Source organism: Numida meleagris, chromosome 2 (genome assembly GCF_002078875.1).
Source record: "Numida meleagris isolate 19003 breed g44 Domestic line chromosome 2, NumMel1.0, whole genome shotgun sequence".
Taxonomy (NCBI): domain Eukaryota; kingdom Metazoa; phylum Chordata; class Aves; order Galliformes; family Numididae; genus Numida; species Numida meleagris.
Window position 1 is genome coordinate 136,240,951 of NC_034410.1, and position 14,659 is coordinate 136,255,609.

The window sequence follows — 14,659 nt, forward strand, 5'->3', positions numbered from 1 at the left end:
TGTACAAGGATGTACGGGATCAGAGCTCGTCTCTCCCAGGCTGAGGTCTCCTTAGCTAGGACATACCGGACAGAAAGCACAGCACTAACAATTAGAGAACACATCTTTCAGAAAGAATTAATAGTCCCACGATGTCTAACAAGTACAATGTACTTCAGTATTTGTTTTTAAAACTTTGAAAGGGAAATACAATTGCCAGGACTGGTAGAGGTCCCCACACTTGCACTAAAGCCATTTGCTATTGAAGAGTTAAGTGCTGAGACCGAACCACTCCATGCTGCAGAGGTACAGAATTTTCTTAGCAATCTGTGCTGGCTGCATAGAGCTGGGGATGTCTCTTGTCACTGTGCTGGTGCTGCAGAGGTACGTGGGGGCACAGCCACGTAGGAAACCAAAGCTGGGTTCTGATCTGGCGTTTTAAATTAAATGAGCAATGAATAAACGCGCTGCTGGATTTTTTTTCTTTTTAGGTTTGCTATTGCAGGTCATTTTGCTGTTTCAGCTATAAACACTTAAACTAGTGTAATTGAGGAGAGTGATGGGCAGTGGGTGACAATTGGTAATGGGGACAGACTCAGAGGTTGGGAAGCTTCACGGAGGAAAAGGATCTGGGAGTACTGGTTGATGCTCAGCTGAGCATGAGCCAGCAGTGTGCCCAGGTGGCCAAGGAGGCCAATGGCATCCTGGCTTGTATCAGAAATAGCGCAGTCAGCAGGAGCAGGGAGGTGATCATCCCTCTGTACTCAGCTCTGGTGAGGCCGCACCTCGAGAGCTGTGTTCGGTGTTGGGCCCCTTGCTGCAAGAAATACATGAAGGCCCTGGAGTGTGTTCAGAGAAGGGCAGTGAAGCTGTGAAGGGTCTGGAGCATAAGTCTTATGGGAAGCGGCTGAGGGAGCTGGGATTGTTCAGTCTGGAGAAGAGGAGGCTCAGGGGAGACCTCTCTACAAGGGATCTACAGGGGATCACTCTTAGTTGTAGTGAGTGATCCCTAAAAGGAGGTTGTGGGGAGGTGGCGGTCAGCCTCTTCTCCCAGGTAGCAGCAATAGGATGAGAGGCAATGGCCTCAAGTTGTGCCAGGAGAGGTTCAGGTTGGATGTTAGGAAAAATTTCTTCTCAGAAGGAGTGGTGAGGCATTGGCACAGGCTGCCCAGGGAGGTGGTGGAGTCACCATCCCTGGAGGTGTTCAAGAAACGTGGAGATGTGGCACTGAGGGACGTGGTTTAATGGGCAATATTGGTGGGAGGTGGGCAGTTGGACTAGGTGACCTTAGTGGCCTTTTTCAGCCCTAATACTTTATGATTCTATGATGCTCTGTGATTTTTCACAAAGCTCTTGTGCTGCACCCTGGTGCTGACCATGGACGTCCACAGCTGAAGGGAGCCCAGGGGCCATCAGAGATGAACTTTAATAGGAACTTTGCAGTAAACTTTCAGCAGTTTATTCTTTTGGTGAGGAGCTTTCAAAGGTCTGTAAAATGCACCTGCTGAGAAGAGATGCAATAGAGCAGGGTTTTCACCATGTGGGTCACTCAGGAAGTTCAGACAACCATTTTGCAGAACAGAGGCCCAAAGCCTTTCTCTCTTTTGTTCTACTTTACCCTCCCAGCACATCTCAGCCTGGAATTGGTGACACCTGCTTTCTGGTGCCCATATGGGACCAGCCACGGTGACATGTAAGATGGGAGCTTTATGCCCTGCATTGATGGGACCTATGAAAAATCCATCTGCTTTTTCTTTCAGGATAGATTTTTACTCTCTGTTCAGTTCAGTGGAGGCCATCTATCTTGCTTAATTTTTTACTAAAACTTCACAGTTGAACTAACAGGTCATTGTCTTAGGTGGTATCCAGAGCATGGCTGAAAGACCACGTGAGGCTCGAAGATGAGATTGTTCCTGCTTGTTCTCACATACAAGTCTGACTGTTCCTCACATCACAGCCCTCAGTACCTCAGAGGGGTAATGTTACCATCCTGGCTGCAGGCAGGAGGCACTGCCAAGTGCTGAACTGCTGACAGGGGACTTCTCCTCTTGGCTCTTGCACAGCCGCAGCCACGATGTGAAACTTCCATTGCTGAACTTCACATTGTGCAGAAACACTCCTTTGATATTCGCGTTGTTGCTATTTTCTCATCCCGACATGCACACTTTAAAGTTAACATTTTTCTGCATTCAGTCTCCTTACTTCAGTTGTGGCCTGAATTCATGTGCAGCTTCTGTAAAACCTGAACTGCTGCAGAACTTTTCAGGTCCCTCTTTGCTCTCCCATGTAGTTGTAGAAACCATTAGGGTGTATTTGTATTACAGCCTAAATGGACCTCATGCCTTAGAAAATGGGTTCTTCAAAAGTGGTGTGTGTTCAGTGGCTGCTGCTGCTGTTGCAGCTGGTGGGACTTTCATGGCCACCTGACCTTAGTGGAGCAGAATTCACACGTCTCTGAAATCCCATTCACAATTTGATAAAGTCTCTGCTATGCTTAGAATCATAGAATCATTAAGGTTGGAATAGAGCACTAAGATCATCCAGTCCAACCATCACCACCATGCCCACTGAACCATGTCCCTCAGCACCACATCTGCATGTTTCTTGAAGACCTCCAGGGACATTTGCCAAAGTCACATGAATTCCACAGAGTGGGATCAGGTTTCCTGAACCCTAGTCCTGTTTCAGAATGGTGCCTTCATGATGCTGAGTGGCTGCAGCAAGGTGCATTGAAGCCATCACTACAAATGCTCTAGATGCTGCATAATGAAGTCTCATATCCCTTGTGTACCAGTAGAGTGCCTTACTTCACGTCCATCAGTGGAGAGATTGCTGCCTTCTGACAGCATGAGTCAAAATCAGCTCTTTTCTTACCACTCGTGCCAGCCTGATGAACAGAAACTGGCCTTATGTTAAATCCATCAAATCAGAGAATCATAGATTGGCTTAGGTTGGAAGGAATCTTAAAGATCATCTACTTCCAACTCTTTGCCATGGGTTGGGCTGCCCCCCACCAGATCAGGCTGCCCAGGGCCCCATCCAGTCTGGCCTTGAATGCCTCCAGAGATGGGGCATCCACAGCTGCTCTGGGCAGCCTGTGCCAGTGCCTCACCACCCTCTGAGTAAAGTATCGCAGCTGAGCCATGGGAGCAGGAGCTGGCTGGCAGCCATTGCTGTCTTTCTTCACAGCATTGTCTCCAACTTTTCCCAACATTTCCTCAGACCAGAGCTTTTGTTTTTCCTCAGAAATTTACTTTTTCTTCACCAAAAAATTGCTGTTTCAGGGTTGCTCCCACACCCTCCATCTGCCCCAGCCCTGCAAGTTTCAGACACCAAAGTCTGTAGGTTGTGGGAGCAAGTAAAGTAGAAGATGCTCTCCACAGCCATGGAACCACAGAATGTCTTGAACTATATCTCTGCTGCACTGTGCAGCTGTGACCCCATAGGGCACATGCTACAGCTCCAGGAGCTGTGCTGAGACGTGCCAAAGGACAGCCAGGTCTGGGACTGCACACCACAAAGCCTCAGAGAAAGGTTCTTCACCAGAGGGCAGTGGGCATGGAACAAGCCCCCCCAGGGCAGTGGGCACAGCCCTGAGCTGCCAGAGTACAAGAAGTGTTTGGGCCATGCTCTGTGTGGAGCCAGGAGTTGGACTTCATGATCCTTGTGGGTCCCTTCCAACTCGGGATAGTCTATGATTCTGTGATTCTTGTTTTTCCTGCATCATGCTGAGCATCAGTGGGTCTGGGTTCTGCCAGTGTCCTCAGCTCTTTCCTCTTCACTGTGGGAGCTGAAGTCAATTGCTGGTGGCTTTGCACATTCCTCAGTGTCTGAGATGGGTAAAAGCCACCAGCACTGGGGTTTCCCTTCCTTTCTGTTCAAGTTCCCATTTTTCTTGTGGTTCTATGCTCTGTCCATAAAGACGGCTGCAGTGCCTGCTGCCCAGATTGGGCATCCCAGAGGCAGTGTGGGACTTCCCAGTGGTTTCTGCAGAACTAAAGCTGATTCGGCATTTCCCCTGAAAGCAGCAAGCCACGTTGGAGACCTAGGCTGAACAGCAAGGAAGAACTTCAGAGGGAGAAGCAAAACCAAAGCAGCCATTAAACATTCCCAGTACTTTAGAGGAAGGGGGGTGATGTCTGAGGAAAGGCTGCAGAGACAGGGAGGATTTTTGCCTTTTCTGTTGACATAGGCCTGTGCCCTTTTTTTCAGCTAGGCTGCTTTGCTCTCAGAGTTGTGGATGGCAGACAGAGCCCTCTGCTTCAATGGGAGATAGCAGAGCAGTGTTCATAAAAGGTGTGAAATAAGGGTTATGGTGAGTATGGGTGCAGTGGAGTGACCCTATGCTGCTGTATGAAGCTTCGGCATGAGTCAGAGCTTGCAGTTCTTGCACTCACACTCACACTTTGCTCGGTGGGGAAAACCATGCTGAAAGTCATCCCCAATGGAGAGCCCTTGCCATGAGTCCGTCTGCTCCATCGGTGTGAGGCTCTGCCCAAGGGATTTGTGGCAGGAGGGGATCAGCAAGAGGCATGTCTGGGCTGTGTGTCCCCATCAGCAGTCTGTCAGGGTGCTGGTACCACCAAACCAACCTGGCATCCTCCTGCAGCGTCAGGCTACAGTAGGGATCAGCTTCAAGGTGTGGTTCCTGTCAAGTGCAGTGCCACTGCGTCCTCAGGGATGAAAGTTGGATGCTGTGTTAGCTGATAGCTCAAGGATTTGTTCAAAACATCTTTAAAAGTAATACATTTCTTTAATCTTTTGCAGGGATACTCATCAGCTGCACTGTCCTGACAACGAAGGGGAAATTCTGTCTGAAAATAGAGCATCTATTTTCCTGCCTGGGTTGAGACAGCGTGTTGCGACTCCACGTCTCAAATCGTGCTTGCGGAGGCACAGCGAGAAATCTTCTGGTGGAGCATCGTCGTGGGGTTGTTCACAGTGCCAAAGTCCTACTACTGCATTGAGAAAGAAAAGAGAGAAAGAAAAAAGGGTCCTTGTATATAGGTTACTCCTCAGCTTCTTTCCCACCCACTTTCCTGCCCAGTCTCTTCCTGTGCTGGAACAGATTTGTACGATGTGGAAATTTTGTTAACTTTTTAATAGGTGCAAGTCATTCTTGCATACAATGCCATGGGAAAATGTTAGGGTTGGTTTGGGGGAGGGAAGTGTCTTTTGTGGGGAGGAGGGAGAGGAGATCTTTTCTGAATCGCTGAATCCCATTATGGCTGAAGCTGGCAGGGACCTCAGGGTCCATGTGGCCCACCCCCAGCTCCAGCAGGGACACCCAGAGCAGGGGCCCCATGGCCACGTCCAGGCGGCTTCTGGAGATCTCCAGGGAGGAGATCCCACAGGCTCTCTGAAGCCTTTGAAGAAAGTTTTGCAATTTTTTGGAATCTCTTTGGTGCCAATCAACATCCGATCCCGGGTTCCCACCCCACAGCCGTTTACATTTCAGCCCACACAGTGCGGTATGGGTTTGGGGAGGGGAGGGTCGGTCTGGTTCGGTTGGGGCTTTGGGTTTTTTTCCTGTTTTGACTTTTTTGTTTTGTTTTATGGCCATCTGCTACTGAAGTATTTACATCTCTGCTTTCCTGTGCTCCTCTGAAGCACACCTTCTCCAGCTCCCGTGCTCCACTCCTCACAGAGCGGGCCGGGCCGCGGCTCTCCGATGATCTCGCTGGAATGCCTTTTTTTCCTGTTTTCTTTGTTTTTAGCACTTTTTGTTTGAACATAGAGCAATCCCGGGAGGGGTTGGTGTGACAAAATGATGATGCTTCATAACCTGAACTTGTTTGCCTTTCTTCAGCTGGCACAGAGGTGGACAACGGAAACAAAAGTCCATCCTCCGGCACTAGAAGTTGTAGCACACAACAGACGTTTCCGATTAACCCTTTCCACTAAATTTTTAGATCAGTTCTAGATTCCCGAGTGCACTTGTTTTCAAGTACTGCTAGTTTTCCTTTGTGCGGGTGTCTGTGTGTGCAGGTATGAGGAGGAGGAGGAGCGTGGGTGCGGGAGCCAAGCCCTATCCCTGTTTCAGTACACTGCGCAAGTACAACGCTAGGGAGTTTGAATAAATCCTACTTTTCTAACTTGTTGCTCATTTGTTGTAACTCAATAAAAAAAAGGCTAGACATTTTGGTAACCTTTCTCTTGTCTCTTTTTTTCTTAATTGAAAATGAACGTTGGCCTCTGCCCACTCTGCATTGCACGTGGGAGCTCGGTGGTTTCAGAGCTGCAGTTTGGGTTTGCGGTAATCGGCAAACGCCAGCCAGATGAAAATGAGCAGCTCGGCCCACTGCAGATAGTTGTTCTCCTGGCGTCAGAAGGTTGTTTCCCACATGAAAGTGCCTGGGAGTGGGGGACCAAGCCTCTGCCCTGTGCTTGCAGGGGGGTCGGGAGCCGTGTCTGCAGTGCCAGCAGCTGGTGGTGCCATGCCAGGGCACAGGGCTGTGCCAGGGGTGCCCCTTACCCCTGTGAGCACTACGGCAGCAGGAGCTGGGCTGAAATTTAAGGTAAGGAAAGAAGCCCACTGCTGTAGCAGCACCTGCAGCCTGGTGGTGAGCACATGCCTGGGCTATGCCATTGACCACAGCAGCACACGAGGCGGCCAAGAGCAACTCTGCCTGCATGGAGCTGGATTTCCCCCACAGCCTCACAGATCCCTGCGTGGGCTGTTGGGTGGATGGATGCGGGTGTCAGGTGGCAAAGGAGAAAATGCCTCTGATGCCTTTCCTCTGGGGCTGCAAGTTGTAACAGAAACTAATTGCCACTTCTGCTTGCTTTGCTTACATGAAAGGATGCTAATATTTTAATTGCCCTTGTGCACAGTTTTGAACAGCCACTTGGCAGCTTAATATTCCAGTTTGTGTCTCTCCTGGCTAATGTGCATGTAAGGATGTGTGTCTGGAGTGCTGACCTACTTTGTTAAACCAGAAGTGCTCCATGGATCTCGGGAGCTCTCGGCAGAACAAGACCCACCTGGGCTTTCTGTGTTTGCACAGCACCAGCCGCAGTGGGGTTGTGGCTGGGACCAGGGCTCTAGAAGTTCACTGCAGTTCAGAGCAACAGTAGCAGCCCTGGAAACTGTTATTGCAGAGATAACAGAGTCAGAGCTCTCCTGGAGCAAACAAACTTTGCTTGCAAAACAGTACAGCTTCATCAGCCTCAGCTGGAAGCAGATGGGTTTGTATGAGCAGGTCATGGATGGGACCTAGACTTCGAATGCAAGGGTTCGTCACAGAAAACTGATCCCGTTTCCACTTTGGCTGAGATATCCCAGTGCCACACATGGACTGCTTTCGAGTGGGTGCCTGAGCAAGTTTGCAAAATGGACACTGCAAGCAGGCTTCGTTATTATTAGGAGCACCACAGTGACTGCATCTCCAGGAGAGGGCAAGGCACAATCAGGGCGTTGTTCATGCTCTGCGGTGACTGGGGATGTCCTTGGGCACAGAATTTCTTTGTACATGGATGGGAGCAGACTGCTGATGCTGGATTTCCCCATGCACAGCTCTGCTTTCCCTCTACACAGCCTGTAAAGGGCAGGCACTTGTGTGATGCTATTTTATTTTTAATGTTGCTTGTAAAAAAAAAAAAATCACCCAGAAGACAGAAATGATTTGAATGAAGCAACCTGTGCTTTCCTGATGTAGTCTCCTTGTACACTGACATGAGTCTAATTTTTCTTTACATGCATACACAACTTTTCCTGCCAACTCCACAAGATGCTTGGAACAGATTGTCCAGAGAGGGGTTGGATGCTCCATCCCTGGAGACATTCAAGGTCAGGCTGGATGGGGCTTCGAGCACCTGATCGAGCTGTAGATGTCCCTGTTCAGCACAAGGGAGTTGGACTAGGTGGCCCTTAAGGGCCCTTCCAGCTCAAACAATTCTAAGATACTACGGTGATCAGGAACGAGCCACCATTTGCTTGCTACTGCTGTTATTCAGACCTAACTTTGAAAATAGTTTTCTTCTTTGTTTTTTCAGGTTTTTCTATAGCTGATGTCACTGCAGCACAGGACTCCACTGCCTCTGAAGAGCTTTCAGGATGACATTCAGTAGAGTGACAGGGCACCGATCCCTCTCACAGTGGGGAAGCTGAAGCAAAGGCACCTCCAGGTTCTCCTAATGCAAGAATATGGTTGAAAACAGCCATCAACCACAGGGCTTTTTTTTGCTGTGTTTGGCCTTTTCTAGCATTTTAATTGTATATTATGGGGTTACCACTGACCTGGCTGCACCTCACGCTCTCACCTTGCCTGCAGAACAAATCCTAGATGGTCACACTCAGCATGAGGAGCATCTCACCAAAGGATGAACTGCTTTGAGTTTGATGCCAAACTGCCACCGTTGCCAGTGGAAGGTGTGAAGACCAACATTCCTCTTCTTCTCAGCACTTCTTCAACAATGACACTGCTGTTCTGCCTGTGCCCAGGAAGACCAAAACCAGTCAAATTTCATCTCCTGCACTAGTTCTCAGCAAGGTGCACGCCTGATGGCTCTGCCTGAGGAAGCCAGAAGCCAAATTTGGGCATTTGGGAAATGTTGCCCAGAGACCACAGGACAGTGGTGACCAGACTACTTGATGAACCCACCAGGATTTGACCACTCCCCTATCAATAAACACTACAGAATCCCTGGTAATTCACTATGTACTCAGCTTTGTCATATAGAGGAACATGCTGTTGCTACCAGTGGCTTATAATTTGACCAAATTTTGATGTATTTTTCTAGGGGTGATGAAAGGCAGCACTGGCACAGCCATCCCTTTTGCAGTAATTCCTCTGCAAGGCACTCGAGCTTTCCAAATTCAATGCCACCAGGAATTTTTCTTGCAGGCCAAAGTGGTTAGGCTGATTTCATAGAAGCGGTTGAGAGTTTTTTCGGCTGAAGGTTTCCGTATGTTTAATGAAAACAAAACAAACACCTGATCTGGGCACCAGGCAGGAAAATTCCCATCTCTTAGTTACAAGCAGAAGGTTTCCTGCCAGAGGTCATGTTCTGTGAGCATCCCCTCCACAATGATGCAAAAAACCACCCTGCACAGCCCCACACTGCCTTCGCTGTTCTATTGGCTCTTGTACCAAAGACATGGCTCGTCCCCCTTCCTCAGGAATTGTTTTTTTCTTATTATGTGCACACATTTGCTAACTACACTGTAAATTCACCCACCCATGAAAATGCCAGTTTTAAACTTTGCCCTGGATTGTAGCACTAATTTGATTCCAAATGCTGATGGATCGGATTGTGTGGTTTTTGAAGTTCTGTCCAGGAGGGGATGATGTGAGCACCTCTTGCCTGCCATCAGCTGAGGGCTGCTCTTGGCCAGTCACCAACACTCAGCTGCCGTGCGCTGATTTTTCCAACCGCAGTAAGGCTGCAATGTGCCACCAAGCATCTCTGCCCCAGCTATCACTTGTGACACATTCTGGTCACACACGTCATGCAGGAGTGCTCGGGAAATACAGTCCCATCTGCTACCCCCAGAGCTGAGATCTTCAGAGGGTGGAAAGTTTCAGGGCAGAAACCTCAGCATTTAAATAAAATTCCATTTTTCAACCAAGCCGTTGCAGGGGCACTGTTTCTAACCTCAAATCTCTGGTGCGGACCTTTGGAAGTGTCACTGAATCCAGCTGGCAAGGGAGGCTGCATTCAGCAGCAGCACTGCAGATGCAGGGATCACCCCCAGAACAGGAGCTCAGCACCTCCTGGACCACAGCAGACCAAGGCATAGGTTCTGAGTAATTATGACCGTAGCAGTAATTACACACTGAGAATTCAAATTTCAGAGAAACACATAGGTAAAACAGCAACCAAGTTAAATAATATTGATGCATTGAATTTGCCATAAGTAACATTCAGGACTTTCACCACCGCAACTTTGCCCATCATCTTCCAGTAGCCCTGGATAATGTTCAGTAGCAAAATGACACTCTCAAATGGGAGAAAGAGAACTAACTATAAAGGCACACATAATATCGTAGCAAAAATCAGTGTGGTATCCAGACAGCAAGGGAAGCGTACACCACTGATGGAAAGGGAGCTTTTTGTTCTCCGAAACAGAGGTCCTTTCCAAGAGGCAATGACACAAGGGATGTTACAGCCAGGGTTTTGCACAAATTCAGCTCTGCTCCCAAGAACATCTACCTCCATTTGGGTTGGCTGTAGCTTCAATTCATGATCCACACCAGCTACTGCATCACTTTATGGGTCACACTGGTCCCTCAGGGGTCCAGGCCTAGTTCTCCCAAATCTACCTCAAGGTAAAAAGAGAATACTGATGAGGAAGCTGGCTCTGAAAAGCCAAGGAGCTCTGTCACAACCTGGAATTACTACTAAATTGAATCAATTGATACCATGACACATGCAGAGATAGAATGGATGGAGGTGTTTGGTAAGGTGGACTCTGGGGAGCACATCTGAAGCAGCTGCATCAAAAACATAGAATGACTTGGGTTGAAAAGGACCTTACAGATGACCTATTTCCAGCCCCCTGCCATGGGGAGGGTTGCCCCCATCAGACCAGGCTGCCCAGGGCCCCATCCAACCTGGCCTTGAATGCCTCCAGGGGTGGGGCATCCATAACCTCTATGGGTAGCCTGTGCCAGTGCCTCGCTGCCCTCTCAGTGAAAAATTTTCCCTAACACCTTATCTTAAGAAAAAGAAAGAGGACACCAATGGTTCTGGAGCCGTGACGGGGAAGAGATGCACCCTAGGGTGGGGAAAGCCAAGCTCCAAGCCTGTTCTCTAGCCAAGATATGAACAGGCTTGAATCACAGCTGGGCAAACAGCCAGAAACGCAGGCACTCAGGTTGAGGGCCTGTGGGTTTGAGCTCCACACTGGTGCCACTGCCCAGGTGACCGTAGCAGAGCCAGGAGCACAAGCCAGCCTGTACCCCAGCATCTCACCAGCAGCATGCTCCAAGGCTCCCTCTGAGGGATTTAAACAAAAGGAATCTTTTTTTTTTTTTTTTTTTAAATGCCAGTGTTTGAATGAGGAGGATGGAAATTTTAACATGAAGCCACACACTGAAGGTCATGGAAAGGCAGGGCAGACATTGTCTTCAGTAACACTAAAAGGAAGACCAACCCTGCTGTGTCAGAGCAAAACAAATGAATACTTCTTTTGATTGGAAAGAACGTTTCTCCATGGCTGGTTGTGGTGCAACATTGCACAACGGAGACTGCTGTGGCTGGGAGCAAGGAGAATTAATTACTTTGCTTTCTGAAGCATGTGCAGCTCTGCTCTGCTGTGCCAACTCCAGGAACGATAAGCACTCACCCAGAGAGCATGGGGATTTTTTTCCCTGTGTGAGCTTTGCCTGTCTAAATGACAGCAGGCTGCTGAGTTTTTTGCTTTGTTTTCTTCATACTTGGCCTAAGCATGAACCTGGGGAGCACGCTCTCTTTCCAGATGCACAGAGATGAATTTTGTGTTGTCTAAGGGAAGGGAATCGGACCAAGCACCTCCAATGGCTGGGAAGCGCCCACAGTGCTGACTGCCATCAAGATGGCACATGACAGCATCTCATCACAGACAAGGTTGTGACGAACACAGATTTATCTCCAGTCCACTGAGTCTCTGTGGATTTTGCTTTCAAGGGCATTCCAGCATCCAAACAAAGCCGAGGCATGTCTCTCCTGAAGCAAGCCGGCGGTGGGGAGGCGGCACTGAAGGATGGCTCCGATGCTTTGTCCTCAGCTGCACAGCAGCAAGTCGCTTTGCAGAACAGGCTTACTGATGATGTGCCTGGCTTTCAGGGGATTGAATTGTTTCCTCAATACCCCTGCTCCCCTGACTTGTTTAGGAGAAGATTCTTTTTTTTCCCCTATAAAAGTGGTTTGGGAACTGAGTTCATACAAGTTGCTGAAGCTTTCCCCTCTCTGCTCACAAATAACTTCCAGGTGTCCCTTGGCAGGAGAGAAATGGTCTCACTCAGCAGAAGCACCACCCACCGATTCAGGATAACTGCAGATGCTGCCGCGCTGACCTTCAGCAAGCAAAGTCACACCGTGTTTAAATTTTCACGGTGGTGTTGACACCCCTTTGAAAAAGAACGATTCCCACCTCTCCCCAAGCCACCGCTTATGGCCATCTGCAGCTGCCTTGTGCCAGAACTGTAACCTCTCGCTCTGTCATCTCAATTTTTTAACAAAAGCTGCCAACTTACCTAAGCCATTGCAGACGAGCTGAAGGATACAGACATGGGATGATTTTTTAACATCAACAGCTCCTGCTGACACGTTAACAGACTTGCGGCAGTACTTGGAGAGCCTCCTCCTGCTTCCATAAGTGCGGTAGAGCCAAAGCTGATGTCTCCCCAGCAACCTGCACACTCACGTTCTGAGTTCATCTTCACATTTTAAAAGAAGTTATTAAAGCTGTTACAAGCCTAAGATTAAATACAAGAGCTACTCAGAGCTTATCATGCTTTCACCATCTATTTCTCGATGCACGCTAGAACTGCCCTACTTCCATGCCTTGCATAACTGCTGTTAATATGCTGGTCCTGAACAAGAGCCATCAGCTCCTGAACAAGCCAAGGAACAAACTCTTGGACAACGAAGATCAGCACTTTTCTGGGATGATGTTCTTCCTGAATCACCATATGCAAGTAGCAATTTCTTGATTGACAATTATGCTTGTTCAACACTAGATTAATGTCTCAATATGCTCCAGACTACCAGCTTCTTAAAACCATCACCACTCAGGTTGCAAAACAGATGTTCAGGGCAAAAATTATGCTCACATCTTACCTGCTGTTGCTATTCAAAAAGAGAAATTAGAGCAACATGCTTCTTCCTTCCAACCTTTTCCCATTTCAGCTCTGTGTCAGGGTTGCAATACCAGTCAGTGGCTGTTTGTTAGCATGTAGCAAAGCTGAAGTCTGACACACAGTGGCATAGTCAGAAATAAATGCACGTCCACAGAATTGCCCTCATTTGGGCAGCATGTGATTTACCACTGCTCCATGCCTAGCGAGGAGCCCCTCACAGGAAGCAAGCTTACATTTTCATGCTACTTAGGGGAAAAAGCACATCTTTCTAGACAAGATAGGTAGCGAATTGGGAGTGTCAGCCCTGCTGATTTGGCCCACTGGCGAATTTAGCTTGAGTCAAAATAATAGCAGCAGTACAATAAGGTACAGATTCAACATGAGTGATCTCGGTGGTGGCAACAGCTCTGAGTTAAAGATCATCAGATACAAAGAACATCCTGCCCAGTGACTGCTGATCTGTGCCCGAGGGCATTTCCAAGGCAGGGTGCTCCTCCTGAGTCTGTGTGCCTCTCCACTCCTGTTCCACAGTCTCCTCTAATGAGTTAGAGAGAATAGCTCCATTTCCACTTTCTAAAATACATATATATATATAAAAAAAAAAAACAAAAACAAACAAAAAAAAAAACCTTGCATGCATGGAATTGAATTCCCTCCAGCTACGTCTAAGACACCCTGCCTGCAGCCAGAGGCGTTACCCTTGCAGTTACACAGATGCAGTTGCTTTCCTGCTACTTTTTCCTAGATTCCTCCCACTTTCCTTCCCCCTCAGCAACATGCCCACACATCCTCTTTAGGGCTGGTGGTTTGTGGGTTTGGTTTTTTTGGGAGCAGTGCAGCTAGGGGTCATTATTAATCACATTGTTTTCCATTCTCCATTTCCCTGCTCACTGTCCCATGCCGCTTGTTAAGAACCTTATCTTTATTAGCCGGTCTTATCACGACTCGATTACACATTAACCGAAGCACTCCTTACTCAGCAGGATTTCCTCAGGATTGCATTGCTTCCAGCTTCAGAAAGCAGCTCTGTGGAGCAAGCCACTCCACCGGAGCCAGCCAAGGAAGTTATTGATCTAATTTAAGATGCACAAGGGGACATGGAAGCTGCAGGATGACTTTGAGGAACGTGCAGGAGCAGATTTAGAGGACAAAGCATTTCTACAGGGGAGCAAATGCATTAGCTTATGTTGTTTGCACTGACATTAAATTATACAGTAATTATTTGGCCTCAGTGAGCTGTGCTTTAATAGCAGTTACAAAGCTAAAATCCTGCAGCTGCAGCCAGCTAAATGTCCCCCATCCACTTAGTTACTCAACCAGATAACAGCTGTAGGGCCTGTTGCATCTGTCTGCCCTCAAGGAATCAGGCTGACACAGTTCTTACAGATTTACTAGACTTTCAAGCACCACATCACTACACAAAATACACCACCAATACAGGATTTTTCCCTTCAAATCTACTATCACATTGCCCAGGAAAGCTGAATGGCATCAACTTGTATCAGTTTCTCTGGCTTCTTCCTTCCAATCCCCTGCCAAGCACACAGCACAGAAGAATAAATTATTTGAGAAGGACAAAGTAAGGAGAGCAAAAGTGGGGAAATGCATTGTTAGAGATGAAAACTTTTCCTTGATGGATATCTTTCTGAACCACAGAAATCCATCTCTTGTCAAGGCAATGCTCTGTCCAAGGGCTGCACAGACTACTGAAACCTCCCAGTGCCAGACGCAAGGTCATAGCACTGCTGCGTGGGCACAGCTCAGTTTGCCACAGCCCTCCACACTCCCCTCTGCTCCCACATCCCATCTTACACAAGCTCCGAGGGCTGACTCTCAGGAATGAGGAGATTTGGAGAATTTGTTAGACGTTTGATTAACAGAGCTGGAAAAAAATG

The 14,659-nt window shown here is 48.1% G+C and overlaps 1 protein-coding gene across 2 annotated transcripts in view; it reads left to right on the forward strand.

Annotated features, from left to right (window-relative positions):
- The window catches only part of ZHX2 (zinc fingers and homeoboxes 2), a 64,588-nt gene extending 58,461 nt beyond the window's left edge, over positions 1-6,127 (forward strand). For both annotated transcript variants that reach the window (XM_021386727.1, XM_021386728.1), the window contains one exon: positions 4,747-6,127. The gene's annotated coding sequence lies outside the window, so the exon portion shown is untranslated. The remainder of the gene's footprint in view (positions 1-4,746) is intronic.